General features: G+C 40.5%; 1 protein-coding gene across 3 annotated transcripts in view; it reads left to right on the top strand.

Moving 5' to 3' along the window:
* LOC127440755 (gastrula zinc finger protein XlCGF57.1-like) overlaps positions 1-15,533 on the top strand; it is a 139,892-nt gene that overhangs the window by 90,305 nt on the left and 34,054 nt on the right. For 2 of the 3 annotated variants that reach the window (XR_007897184.1, XM_051697596.1), the window contains exon 1: positions 12,970-14,004. The exons of the other annotated variant lie outside the window; for it this stretch is intronic. The gene's annotated coding sequence lies outside the window, so the exon portion shown is untranslated. Of the gene's footprint in view, positions 1-12,969; positions 14,005-15,533 lie in introns of those variants that run through there. 3 annotated transcript variants of the gene reach the window in all.

Genomic DNA, 15,533 nt, shown 5'->3' with positions numbered 1-15,533 from the left:
CAGGAAATAAAAATATTGATGCAATACACTGATGATCCGAAACATTATGACCACTCACAGATGAAGTGAATAACATTATTCATCCCCTAACAAGGGCACATATCAAAGTCTGGGTAGATTAGATGGTAAGCAAGCAATCAGTTGGATGCAGGAGAAATGGGCAAGAGTACAGACCTGAGCGACTTTGACAAGAGCCATATTGTTATGGCCAGACAACTGGGTCAGAGCATCTCTGAAATGGCTAGGCTTTGGGGATCTCCCAGTCAGCAGTAGTGAGTACTCACCGACAGTGGTCCGAGGATGGACAAACCGCAAACCGGTGACAGGGTGTTGGGTGCCCAAGGCTCATCGATACGCAAGGGCAACAAAGGCTATCCTGTCTGGTCTGAAACAATAGAAGGTCTACCGTGGCACAAGTCACAAAACAATTTAATCATGGTTACGGTTTGAATGTGTCACAACACACAGTGCATCACACCCTGCTGCGTATGGGGCTGCGTAGCCACAGACTGGTCAGAGTGCCCATGATGACCCCTGTCCACCATCGAAAGTGCCTACAATGGGCATGTGAGCATTAGAACTGGACCTTGGATCAGTGGAAGAAGGTCGCCTGGTCCGATGAGTCCCGTTTGCTTTTACATCACGTGTACGGACGTGTACGTGTGCGCCGGTTACCTGGGGAAGTGATGGCACCAAGATGCACTGTGGGAAGACGACAAGCCAGTGGAGAGAGTGTGAGGCTCTGGGCAATATTCTGCTGGGAAACCCTGGGTCCGGACATTTATGTGGATGTCAATTTGATACGTGCCACCTACAACCCCAATTTCAAAAAAGTTGGGACAGTATGAAAAATGCTAATAAAAACAAAAACACGTGATTTGTAAATTATATTTACCCTTTTCTATATTGAAAACACTACAACTACACATTATATGATGTTTTACCTTGTGTATTTCATTTTTTTTTTTTTATGTACAGTAATTGCAACACACTCCAAAACATTTGGGATAGTCAAGTGTTTACTACTGTGAAACATCACCATTTATTCTAATAACACTTATTAAGCATTTGGACACTGAAGACACAAGTATAAGTTTAGAAAGTGGAATTTTTCCCCGTTCATCCATTATGCAGGTCTTCAACTGCACAATTGTATGGGGTCTTCATTGCCATATATTGTGCTTCATAATGCACCACACATTCTCAATTGGATCGGGATCAGGACTGCAGACAAGCCAATCATCACCCACTCTCTCTGCTTACACAGCCACGCATTTGTAATCCGACCAGCATGTGGTTTGCCGTTGTCCTGCTGGAAAATGTAGGAATGTCCCTGGAAAAGATGGTGCTTGATGGCAGCATATGTTGCTCCAAAATTTTTACATATCTGTCTGCATTAATGGTGCCCTCACAGATGTGTGAGTTAACCATGCCATGAGCACTGACACACTCCTAGCCCATTCAGACACTGGCTTTTGGACCTGATGCTGAAAACAGCTTGGATGGTACTTTTTCACTTTGGGCCAGAGAACACGATGGCTGTTTTTTGCAAAAGCTATTTTAAATGTGGGCTTTTTTGTCAGACCACAAAAAACTATTTCACTGTTCTTCTTTCCATCTCAGATGAGACTGAGCCCAGAGAAGTCGGCTGCGCTTCTGGACAGTGTTGATGTATGGCTTCTGCTTTGCATAGTAAAGTCTTAACTTGCATCTGTGGATGCGGTGGTGAATGGTGTTGACTAATAAAGGTTTACTAAAGTAATCCCAAGCCCATGTTCAAGATTTTCATTATAGACGCTGTAACAGGGGGGTTAAAATGGGAAAAGAGGAGGCGGGAATCAGACAAACCATCAAAGTAATGTTTAATGTAAAATTAAAACATAAAGACAAAACATAAACACACACCTGGCAGCAGTGTGTGGCTCTCTCTCTCCCGAACTGCCGCAGCCGGCTGCCTTTATCCCTCTCCTCGGCTGATTAGCCCAACTGGGGGCTGGGCGTGCATATCACGGCCTGGCCCCGGCCTCCTCCTTGTCATACTCCTCCCTCCTTTGCCTCAGGCCAAGGAACCCCAGCAGCGAGAGAGAGAGAGAGGAAATACCTGGTTCACCGGTGCCCAGATACGCTGTCGCTCGGCCCTCAGCCACTCCCTGACCTCTGGCAGACGACAGCTCACTCCTCCCCCTGTGGACGGTAGTGGGTCCTCCAGCTCTGAGCAGAAGGTCATGCTCCTCCCCCTCCTTTCTCTCTCTTTTCTTTTTTTCTCTATACTTTTTTTTTACTATGGGGGATGGCAGCATGCCTCAAATCCTTGGTGGCCGGCAGTGATGCCTCCTCCCCGGGCGGACAGCTGCGGCTGCTCCTCGGTCGGCTGGCAGTGGTGAGGACTCCATGACAGCGCATCCTTCCTCCTTCCCTGGTTTCAGGACCAATGTAACAGGGGGGTTAAAATGGGAAAAGAGGAGGCGGGAACCGGATGAACCATCAAAATAATGTTTAATGTAAAATTAAAACATAAAGACAAAACATAAACACACACATGGCAGCTGCGTGTGGCTCTGTCTCTCGTGAACTGCGGCATTCGGCTGCCTTTATCCCTCTCTTCAGCTGATTAGCCCGATTAGGGACCAGGTGTGTGTAGTCACGGCCCGGCCCCGCCCTCCTCCTCGTCACAGATGCATCACGGTTTTTAAGATGGTGACATCTGAGGGATCCGAGATCACGCGCTTTCAGAAGTGGTTTTCGTCTTGCCCTTTATGCACAGAGCTTTGACTAGATTTCTTGAATCTTTCAAGTATGTTGTGTACTGTAGAGGGTGAAATGCCCAAAATCCTTCTAGTTTGTCTTTGGGGAACATTGTTCTCAAAGTGCTGGATTATTTGCTGAATTATCTGTTGGCAAATTGACAAGTCTCGAACGATCCTTGCTCTTGAAGTACTAGGCTGTTTTTGGAGGCTGCTTATATACTGACACGATTGCCTCACCTGTTTAACATCTCCTGTTTCACATCGCCTTTTTATTTCAACTCGTCAAATTGTTATTCGACTTAAATTGCTCCTGTCTCAACTTTTTTGGAGCGTGTTGCAATCATCTGATTTGAAATTACTGTACATTTTCACACACACACACACACACACACACACACACACAAAACAATGATATTCACAAGGTAAAACATCATATAATGTGTAGTTGTAGTGCTTTCAATATAGCAAAGGGTGAAAATAATTTACAAATCACTCCTTTTTGTTTTTATTAGCATTTTCCATACTGTCCCAACTTTTTTCAATTGGGGTTGTACCTAAACATCGTTGCAGATCAGGTGTTTGCAGACCACCCCTTCATGGCAATGGTATTCCCTGATGGCAGTGGCCTCTTTCAGCAGGATAATGTTATGCGCCCTACCACACTGCATACATTGTTCTGTAATAGTTTGAGGAACATGATGAAGAGTTCAAGGTGTTGCCCTGGCCTCCAAATTCCCCAGATCTCAATCCGATTGAGCATCTATGGGATGTGCTGGACCAACAAGTCCAATCCACGGCAGCTCCACCTCACAACTTACAGGACTTACAGGATCTGCTGCTAATGTCTTGGTGTCAGATACCACAGGACACCTTCCAGGGTCTTGTAGAGTCCATGCCTCGGTGGGTCGGCACTGTTTTGTCAGCACGCAGAAGACCAACAGCATATTAGACAGGTGGTCATAATATTTTGGCTCATCAGTGTATAATTTTCTGAAACTAAACTGCTCCTAGACTGAGGTTCTCCTCATTGGCACACCAGCAGCCGCTCACAAATGTAAAAATTTCAAATTGACTGTGGATAACAACTTGGTATTGCCCACTACTCAAGTGCACAACCTTGACATAATTTTTGATGCTCACTTGACATTTGATGCACATATCAAGAGTATTTCAAAATCTGTGTTTGATCATCTTAGAAATATTGCCAGACTCGGGCATTTCCTCTCATTACTTGATGCCGAAAGGCTTGTTCATGCATTTATTACTTCAAGGATGGATTATTGCAATGCGCTTTTCACAGTTCTACCTCAGTGGCAGACTGGCCACCTCTGGCCTATCTGCAAAATCTATTAAATGGTTACAGTATATTCTAGGGATGTACACAGTTAACTGATTAACCACTATTAACAATTTTTTCGGATAATAATATTCGTTAAAAATTAACTGAGAGCTTAATTGAAGAAAATAACAGAGATGTGGTTTGATGTGTTTTTCATGTAGGGCATGTTACGTACACACGAGGACGCTGTCAACACATAAACCACTAGCTTCCTCTCAGTCTGATAGACAACGAAATATGAAGCATGCGCTGTGTGCACTGTAAAAAGTGAACATGAGTGGGTGTTGCATTACTGTAACATTTTAAATCAATTGAATTCATTTTTCTGCTTTGGGGACTTTAATTCAACATTGTACGTTCATACAACTTAAATACTTAAAAATGAAGCTCAACTTAATGTAATTTCATGTTATGGATCACGCGTCTAACATTTGGTTTGATGTTATGATGCATGAGCTCATCTGCGTCTCTGGATTTTTCATTTTCTTTTTCTGCCAGATACGGATCGAAGGTAGGCTGGAACTTAATTTTAATTAATATACTTGATAAAAGAACGTTTGACATTATGTTTTTGTGGTTTGAGTTGACTAATGTCTTTTGTGGACACAAATGCTAACAACATTAGTAACGTTGTCTAACTCGCATTTAGTAATTAACTGCGTTAAATTATGTCAGTGATTTTACATGTTAGCGCTAGCTAATGTTAGTGTACTGTTATATCGACAAGTTAATGTATTTTCCCATTTGTTTAGTAAAATATATGTAATTTATATTTAGACGCTTGTGAGTGTGTGTGTCACAAGTACTTCAAAGTAGAGGCCTGCACTCCCACGGGACTACTGCGAGACTGCTTTCAGCATAAATAATCCATTCATTCTTTCCTCAGGTGTTAATGTTTTTAGTGCAAAGACGTAACTGTTTGTAAAGATGACTCTAGCAACCAGAGGTGGGTAGTAACATGCTACATTTACTCTGTTACATTTACTTGAGTAAAGTTTTGGAGAGAATGTACTTTTAAGAGTATGTTTAATAGTGGGTACTTTTTATTCTTACTCAAGTATTTTTCAAATGAATTTTTTTTACTTTTACTTTGTTACAATGGGCAACAGTCTTTTCGTTACATTACTGGTTTTAATTAAATAAGTTTTAATAAATGCATAATTAAGAGATTTTTGAATGGGACATACTACGGTGGAACTTCACAGTTGCGCTCTGTCACTCGAGTTGAGTTCATGACTGCAGCAGCAAGCACGCCAAACAAACACTTTTGTCATGCAATGCCTTCATTTTACACAAAGACAAACGGATATTTCAAGATTAGGATTGCAGCTCCAACTTAATGAAACCCTTGCAGTGAGTTTTGGCGTTTGTGATAACATGAGCATATCTTTGTTGTGGTGATGGTCATGTGCAGGGTGATTCTGTATTTATTGGCTCATATGACCTCAGTTTCTAAGTATACATTTTAATAACAGTGCTGAAATATATCAGTGTCTGCTGTATAAATCCATGTAAACATCCTTGCGTAAATGCCTTTTGCTTTGCCTATCGCGTGCATGCGTGACTACTGTAGCACATCTCTGCATGTGCACACTGCACAGCAACTTTGCATTTGACAGCTGCGGCATGTTTTTCTCATGGACAACAGAGAACAAACTTAAATAAGCCTAACACACTTCCAAATACAAGGTGTAGTTGCCCTTACTGTACAGAACTATTGATCTAAATTAATTTTACACTGAAAACTCAACTAAGAATCCATTCAGGACTTTAAAACGCTGTGAAATAGCGACAGTAGGCATTAGATATGATTGGTCCTGTGGTATTGTTATTTGTGGTTTTATACCATTTGTTTGGTATTGTTAACATTTTTCACTGTTATAATTGCTAGAAACTGGTTACCAAACCTCTCTTCTAATTGACAGATATGTCCAAATCTGACAAGTTTCCATAAAAGGATAGTTTGCATTGTTCTCTGCTTTTGCATTGAAGAAAGAATGTCATACAGGTTTGGAACAACATGAGGGTGAATGATGAAAGAATTTCCAATAATAATAATTATTATTATGTAATACATGTTAAATGTGTATTATGTAATGGAATGTTGTAGATTTAACATCCATTGTGTTACATATGAAAGTAATTAGTTACTTGATACTTCAGTATTCTTTTAACTGGATTTTTTTTTTTACTCTTACTCAAGTAATTATTAACATCACTACTTTTACTTCTACTTGAGTAATTATGTTTTTCAAGTAATTGTACTTTTACTTGAGTACAGTTTTTGGCTACTCTACCCTCCTCTGCTAGCAACCCACAATAAGTCATTTTAATGAAAGATACTATAATTGTCAATAGATAATATGAAATTCTTATGTGGGACATTGCATTATATTTTTATTTAGCTATAGTCAAGCTTTACTTTAGATAAATGGATACTGCTGTCTGCTGAGTTGCTATCTTTCTCATTAGACAGTAAACTATAGATTTAATATATTTAAGATGTAACGTAGTCTACCAGGAGCCCCACAAAGGATTTCAAGGTGAGATGGCCTGAGATGTACAGACAGGAAGAGGTATTAACAAAAAAAGAAGTGGTTGAAGTAAGGTACAGGTTACATTGGTTTCATACATTAGGTTGAGATAATGCAGTTATACATGTGCAAAAAACAAACAAACAAATGAGACTATGGACAGTTTCTTAGTCATTTTAGGGGATTGCTCCCTCTTTTACATGCTCTTTTTTTGTTTCATATTAATGCAGCGTTCCAGAGGCTTATGGCTTTTCCCTAGTAAGGTATGATCATGGCCCAGTTATGTATGTACTTGAGTTCAGTGATCAGAGTTATCCATTCCAAAGGAGGAGCTACTCGTGAGAAGTCTGCTGACATAATGCGAATCTTGGATCAGGTAATTCTGTGCTTTTTTTTATTTATTTTTTTTTTATTTTTTTTTATTTATTTTTATTTATTTATTTTTTTTTTATTGATTCATAGACATATCACAAAGAAAAAACTTTTAAGCCCCCACTATTACCCCTCCACTCTCATATAGGTCACAGAGTGTGGCAATCCACTTGCAATCCACTCTGACCAGCAGAAAGGGGACTTATTAATACATAATTTAGGATTCAGCCATATGCTTGAAGCAACATTTAAATAAATGTCCAAATTAAACACTCTGGACACTTTTGTCCATACTGAGTGCAAATGCGAGATAATGGGGTGTAACTTAACTTCTCCGATTAGTTTGATAGAAAGGCTTTGCAATGGCAAAATAGGGGTCAGGACTTCCTGTTCAATACAAAACCAGGGAGGGGCTCTCTCAGGTGGAAGCAACCAATGAGCCAAATGTCTGAGACCGAATGCATAATAATAAAACAAAATCTTGGGTAGGCCTAGCCCACCTTTGTCAATTGGCCTATGTAACTTATTAAAATTTAATCTAGGACGCTTACCATTCCAAATGAAGGACTTCACTATGCTATCAAATTGCTTGAAATAAGAGAGGGGGACATCTACAGGGAGAGATTGTAGCAGGTAGTTAAATTTTGGAATAAAATTCATTTTAATAATATTAACCTTCCCAATCATAGATAAATGTAATGAAGCCCACCTGCCCACATCGCTCGAAAATCTTTTTATTAAGGGGTCAAAACTAACTCTAACTAAATCAGACAAATGTGCTGGAAATAAAATGCCCAAACACTTGATGCCCTGTTTGAGCCACTGGAAGGCGCCCGGCTGGAAAGCTGTTACTGGGCAGTACTCTGTCAGAGACAAAGCTTCGGATTTAGACCAATTGACTCTGTATCCCAAGAACTTAGAAAAGGAATTAATAATTCTATGGAGGCAAGGCATATATCTAATGGGGGTGGAGATGAATAATAAAATATCATCTGTGTAATCAAAAGCTTATGCGCCACACCTCCCTCTACCTCCCATGGAAAATCATCTTCCCTTCTTATCGCGGCTGCTAATGGTTCCAGAGCAAGACAGAACAATAATGGGGAAAGAGGGCAACCCTGCCGGGTGCCCCTATCCAGAGTAAAATCATCTTAAATTATTCCATTTGTTTGTACTGCCGCTACCGGGTGTTTATAAAATAACTTAATACATCCAATAAAAGTATTCCCGAACCCGTATATTTCCAAATCTTAAAAAGATAATCCCATTCTATCATATCAAACGCATTTTCGGCATCAAGTGAGATGGCAGCGACCGGAGTCTGATCATTCGCCACTGACCACATAATACTGATGAAACGCCTAATGTTATCAGAAGAGCTACAGCCCCAAATAAACCCCACCTGATCCACATGTACAAGAGATGCCACAACCTCACTCAATCTGTTAGCCAGAATTTTTGACAGTGTTGTTACATTTAGCTGGATCAGGGAAATTGGACGGCAACCCCTACACTCGCCTGTATCTTTGTCCTTTTTAAGGTGGATGCCGAGCCGGAGTCCCACGTCATGGCCGCCGAGCCGGAGTTCCACGTCATGGTTGCTGAGCTAGCGCCATCTTTTGCCCTGGATCCTCAGTCTGCTCCATGCCATGTCACAGCCATGCCTGAGCCTGCTCCATGCCATGTCACAGCCACGCCTCAGCCTGCTCCATGCCATGTCACAGCAAGGCCTGAGCCTGCTCCATGCCATGTCACAGCCACGCCTCAGCCTGCTCCATGCCATGACACAGCCACGCCTGAGCCTGCTCCATGCCATGTCACAGCCACATCTCAGTCTACTCCATATCAATAAATCAATAAAGTGATTTGATTTGATTTGATTGATGTCACAGCCACACCTCAGTCTACTCCATGTCATGTCACAGCCATGTCTGAGACTGCTCCATGCTATGTCACTGCCACGCCTCAGTGTGCTCCATGCCATATCACAGCCAAGCTTCAGTCTGCTTCATACAATGTCTCGGGCTCACCTCTGGTCAACGAGCCAACGGCCAAGCCTGCCATGGTCAATGAGCCAATCCTAATGTCTGCCACGGACAACAAACCAGCGTTGCAAACCTCGTACGTTCCAGAGCCATCTCTCACTGGGCTATTTGAGTTGGAATTGGTTCCCGCCCTTGTGCCCACCCTGAGTTCTCCTGATCAGCCAGTTCCCCCCAAGCCACCAGCTCGATCATTGCCCGCTGAGATATCCCAGACAAGGAGAACTTACGAACCTCCGACTCCACCTAGACCCTCCGAGCCCTGGACTCCGCCTTGGTCTGTCGATCCCTCGACATCACCTCGGCTCTACGTTCCCTCGGCTCCACACTGGCCGTTCGAGCTGTCGGCTACTCTCCGGGTACCAAGTTCTCTGGTGTCACCCTTCAAGTCTCTCACTGCTCTGCCTTCCATGGCTCCCCCCCTCGAGTCTCTCATGACTCCACCTTCCACTGGTGTTGCCCTGGTCCCATGCTCCACGCCCTGTCTTGCCAAGCCACGTCTCCCTACAGAACTTTGGGATTATGCCATGTTTCATGTGTTTGTTCATGTTTTGGGGCGTCGGAAGCCGCCCCTATTGGGGGGGATATGTAATGTTTAATGTGTTTGTTCATGTGTTTCATGTCATGTGGTCCCCTGGTCATGTAATTTCATGTTTCCCTCCATGTTCATGTGTCTTGTTTTCATTGGTTTATTGTCTAGTTATCTTGTTATCAGTTCTGTCTATTCATTTGTTAACTTGTTTGTCTTGTTAACCTTGTCCATGTATTTAAGCCTCATGTTTGCCATTGTCCATTGTCAGGTATTGTTAATGTATCACTGTTTGGTTGTCAAGTTTAGTTCATGTTTATGTTTATGTTTCTGTTCACGGTTCAAGATAGAATTCTTCAAAAGCATTACCAATATCAATGGCCGAAGTAAAAATCTCACCACCAGCAGATTTTACTGAGGGAATAATAGAAAAAGACTCTCTCTGCTTTATATATCTAACCAAAAGCTTCCCTGCTTTATCCCCTGACTCAAAGTATGACTGTCTTGCCCTGAATAGCCAAAACTCCACCTTCCGTGACAAAATGGCGCTTTTAATATTCCCTTCCAACTCGAGTTCTCGTGCATTTTTTTTTTTTAAATCATACAATATGATTCTTATGATCATACAGTATGCCTTTCCAATTGAGCAATCAACAACAGATGAAATGAGGGACTTCTAGAATAAAAATCTATTCTAGAATAGATCTTATGGACTGATTAAAAAAATGTATAGTCCCTACCGGATGGGTTCAGAAGTCTCCAAATATCTGTAAGACCAAGATTTTTACACATCCTGTGAAGCATCAATGTTGCTCTAGGGGGCTTACACACTTTTGCTTCACTATGATCAAGGACTGAGTCCATCAATAGACTAAAGTCTCCTCCCAGAATTATATCATGAGGGGTGCCAGCGGCTTGCAACATCCCTTCAAGATCTATAAAAAAACCCTGATCTTCAGTGTTAGATGCGTAAGTATTAGCCAAGATCAGACTTTGCCCCTGATTTCTGCTACAACAACAATGATTCTTCTTATTTATCTTTAATCTGTTTGAGACATTTGAATTGTAGATGTTTACTTATCAGTGTAATGACTCCCCTGCTCTAACTTGAGCCAGCACTAAAGAAAACATGTCCACCCCATATCTTCCCAATTTTTTCAGCTTGAAGAAACACTATATCATATTTCTTATGTTTAAAATTAGATATAACCTTCATTCTTTTTATGGGGTGCCCCAACCCATTCACATTCCACATGGACAGAGACAATCCACTCATGCTAACATTTATTAATTTAAATACATTTATAAAGACCACATTCCACATTAGTGCAACAATCAAACCCAGAGACTCCCCCCGAACCAAACAAACAGAAAAAAGAAAAACGTGTGCATTAACCCCACGCATAACAGCGCAAACCGGCATCCATCCCTCTAAACTCAAACAGTCCATGTATGCCTACAAGACTCCTGCAACAACTTTGCCATTGGATTGCTCAAGACTGGTGTTTCTATACAAAATTTGTAAGACAGAATTACACAACAGAAGATAATCTATAAAACAAACTCCAGCCAATAGGTGGGAAAAACACAAAGAACGTGTAGATTCATCCACATAACAAACTCCAGCCTGTAGCGGAACCAGCACACACACACACCAAAAAAAATACAATTAAAAAAAATAATAATATATATATATATATATATATATATATATATATATATATATATATATATATATATATATATATATTTATAATTAATTTAAAAAAGGGCCGTTCAGATTCCTCGGACAGTCAAACGAATGTTCAGTGAGCCGGCCCATTCAACTGCTACATGAGTGCAACAGATGACCCATCATTCCAATATCCTGCAACAAATACTCCACAAAACAAACTCCAACCAATAGGAGGCATAAACACAAATAATGTGCAGATTCATCCACAACACTGTCCCGAAGGAGTGCTGCTACACAAAACAACTCCAGCCGCAGAACCAGCACAAAAAGAAACAAAAAAGGTGAATGTTCAGTGAGTCAGGCCCACTCGGCTGCAACATGAGTATCACCAAATTACTTACTGCATTGACCTTATGAAGGTCAATGGTTGCTGTGGGCATGTACATTTTTTACGACCATCCTTAGCATTTATTCTCAATTTGTCCGGGAACATCAGTGCAAAAGCGACCTTCCGTTGATGTATGAGTTTCTTGCATTCCTTGAATCGATCACGTTTCTCAAGAAAATGCTGTGGTTCTTCCAAGAAAGCCTTCCTTTACTCCTCGCCTCATGTACCACGAGATCTTTATCGTATGATCTCAGAAATTTGGCCAGAATTGATCGGGGCCTGTCTCCCTCAGCGGATCGCTGAGCCGGAACCCTGTGAGCTCGCTCGATTTCCATCTTATGGCCTGTTATGTCGAGCAGACTCGGAAAGAGCCCATCCAGAAATTTCACAATTTCTTGACCTTCTTCGTCTTCAGGAATTCCAACAATTCGGATGTTATTTCGCTGGCTATGATTCTCTAAGTCTTCCAACTTTTCCCAGAGGTGCTCCAAATCTACTTTGGTCACTAGCGGATTAGCAGCTAATTCTCTCTCCGATGACTCCAGATATTCAATCTGTTTCTCGACCTCTGCCACTCTTGTAACCATATCAGTGAATTTCATCTCCATGGCAGTGATTGTTTGACGTATTACAGCAAGATCCTCCAAGTCAACAATGATCTTCGCCAGCATTGCAGACACATTCAGCAATTCATGCCGAATCTCCTTCACTTCTGCCAAATTGACTCCCTGGTCCGCAGCCTCCGGGGGGTCTTCAGCTTGAGCACGTAAGTGTCATTTAATGTCTCCAGAGCCCGAGGATTTTGAATTCTTTGACATATTGTCTTCCTAGAACATTTAGGGATCAGGGTGTAACAAATCTCACCGGTTTATGACATGAAAAGTATTAAAACTAACAAAGTGCACAGAGCTTGCCATTCACACGTCCGAACCTAGCATGGTGTCATGTGACTCTCTTCTTGACTCCACTCTTAATATTTTCTTTATTACTATTTATATAAAAAATAAATAATATAAAGGTAGTTGTACTATAGTAATACTGTAGTAACCATGATTTGTTGGCAGAAAACATAGATTTGATGATATTACTTAACAAGAGTTGACAGGCAAACACTTTGCTGTGAAACAAATTTACAAATCAGAATGGTTAAGATGAAAGTGGTTTCACTCTTCTAGTTGTACAACTTTTTTGAGCAATACGCATTACCAAATGAAGAGTCACTATGAAAAAAAACACTGATAGGACCGGAGGACCACGTCACCTGAATTCACAAATAGTGAACAATAACAGGAGATATTATTTACATGTCTACAGCAGCGCACGGCGGATTTATAGGCAAATAAAGCCTGAATATCGGACCGCAAACTATCTTTACTGCGTAAGTAGACCTAATATATGCCATACATGACCAGTCGAAACACGTATTAGTACTAATAACAACAGAACACTCCACAGAAAAACAATACAGACAATACATACAGACAATTTACAATTGGCTGTGAGCTAGAACTATGCTAAAGAGTAAACTACATCTCTTTTTACTGTTGTGCAAGTTGCACATCTGCATATATTGAAGCGATTTCAGGCTGTACATTGTGAGGTTGGATCAAGTTTTCTTGTGCAAAAGAAAAAGACAGGATTGTAGATGCAACAGAATATGCAAATGACTGTTTTAAATATCCTAGTGTATGGAAACAGTACATGCGCATGTGTGTATACGGTGGCGGATCGCAAGAGAGGAGCAAGTAACGGTGACGGTGCGAGTTGGAGCGGTCTGTGACGTTGACGGATCGAGAGGGAGGCGCAGGTAACGGTGATGGATCACGAGGAAGACGCTTAAAACAGTGATGGAGCCAGTGAGAGCGTGTCTGTAGCAGTGACAGGTTGAGTGAGAGCCGAGTTAATGCTGCCTGTGGCGGTGGCAGGTCGAGAGTTGACACGGAAAGATTTTACCCCCTCTCGAAATGTTTTTTCAGTGAGTTTCTTTATAACCTCACTCTCTTAGAATATAAAGTGCAGTAAAAAAAAAAAAAAAAAAAAAAAAAGAGGCTTCTTGGCAATTATGTTTTTGCGGATCTCACACACACACTTGACATCTGCCCATGCCTTCTTTTTCACTACGAAAAGGTAAAGTTGAACGCGTTAATACAGGTGTCAAACTCTTGTAACAGTCTCAAGCCTGTTAATGATTCATTTTCATGGGTGTAATACTCATCCCTGCCTCCAGAGGGTGATAAACAGCGAGTATTTCACAGAGTTGTGTAGAAATGTGAGACAGAAGAAGAGTGAAGACGCAATTATTGTTGTTGTATGTTCATGCTGATTTTGTCAATCCATCTAAAGTCCTGATTGAGGAAATTCTTTTGTTCATCACTTATGTAAGTTGATATTTAAATATTCTTGTATAGATACTTTTTATTGTTTAATCTTTGTTTCTCCAGATCTTGTGAGTAACTGCTGGGGATTGGAAATGTTTGTTTGGTGCAGGATTGTTTGAAACAGCCTTAGATGTGTAGGGACATTTTTTTTTTTTTTTTTTTTTTTTTGCGTATGACTGGCCTGTTGTAGACTTTTATTCGTAAGACTTAATTGGATTAGGCAATATAGGATTTTGTTCTGGAGATAAGAGATGTCAAGCTCACAAGAGCAGCAAACTTGTAAAGAAATGAGCATAAATCAATATAATAAAGACCAGTAGGTCTATCAGAAAGTTTTACGATACGCTCGAGTCTGATTGTGTGCACACAATATTTTACCATAAAGAGGAGGACATCAGTGATAGTTAAAATAAATTACATGTGCAGAATTAGCGAAATACAGTGGAATACAAGAGCAAATATTGTGCACTGAAGTATTTGAAACCGCACTCTATGGAGCATTTAAACTTCTTTTTGGAGTAAAGGCGTAACCAGAATAATGGTCTTAATTCTTGTTGTACGCAGGGACGTGCACAGTCAAATTGAAGGGCAGTGGCCCAAACCAAGAAAAAAGGCACCATCCCCTCCACCAAAAAAATAAATAAAAATAAAATCTATACTGTATAATCAGTATTAATCTCGTCAATGAACATCATGAAAATGTTTCCAAACTATTTTATGAAAGCACACTCTTGACAGAAATATGATGAAATAAAAATAACCCTGCAAGATATTAACAGTGTTAGATATAAACAGAAGAATTCATATCTAGAGAAACATCTGGTTAGAAGATGTTAGATATGGATTTATATCCAGTATGATGTTGTGTGTTTCCCCGCTTGAGCAGCTGGAGTTGAACGTGCTGAACACCAACAAAATGAAGCACTATAATGAGTGAAATGTAAACATTTATTTGCAAGTTCTGAGTAATTTCCTCTCATTGTAGTGGAGGGTTGCGCATAAAATCAATATTTTTACCCACCCCTAGTACTATTTATAGGATGAATTGAGAGATTCAACTTTTTGTAATGTTTAAGCATTCTGACAGCACGCAGTACATTTGCATTTATTTACTATTGCATAAAAAATCATTCTCATTAACAGCATTGCTTGTAAAAATCCATGGCATTCAACAATAAATGTCAATTTCTGTCATTATTGGACTTTAAATTGCCTGCTTTAAGCAGTTCTCGTTATTATGAACAGTACACGGTTTTATCTGTGAGGTGTTGTGGACAGATTAAAGGACAGTGTTTTTATGGAATCTGTTGCTGAATAATTCGAACTGAATTTTATTAAGGGTGATGATGTGCAGTTTAAAAAATCTGCATGAGATGACACATAATTGTTGGCGCTGTTTGTTAGAATGTCAGGCTTTCACCATTTGAGATGTTTGACTTCCATAGAGCTTTGAGGTAAAAAAACAACAACAAAAAATTCAGTAGAATTCAAATGGGTCATGCAAGTTTGGAAGTTTGTGCCACGATAGA

This window comes from Myxocyprinus asiaticus, chromosome 5 (genome assembly GCF_019703515.2).
Source record: "Myxocyprinus asiaticus isolate MX2 ecotype Aquarium Trade chromosome 5, UBuf_Myxa_2, whole genome shotgun sequence".
Classification (NCBI taxonomy): Eukaryota; Metazoa; Chordata; class Actinopteri; order Cypriniformes; family Catostomidae; genus Myxocyprinus; species Myxocyprinus asiaticus.
Note: the sequence above shows the minus strand (reverse complement) of the source record. Positions and strands in the feature narration are given on the sequence as shown.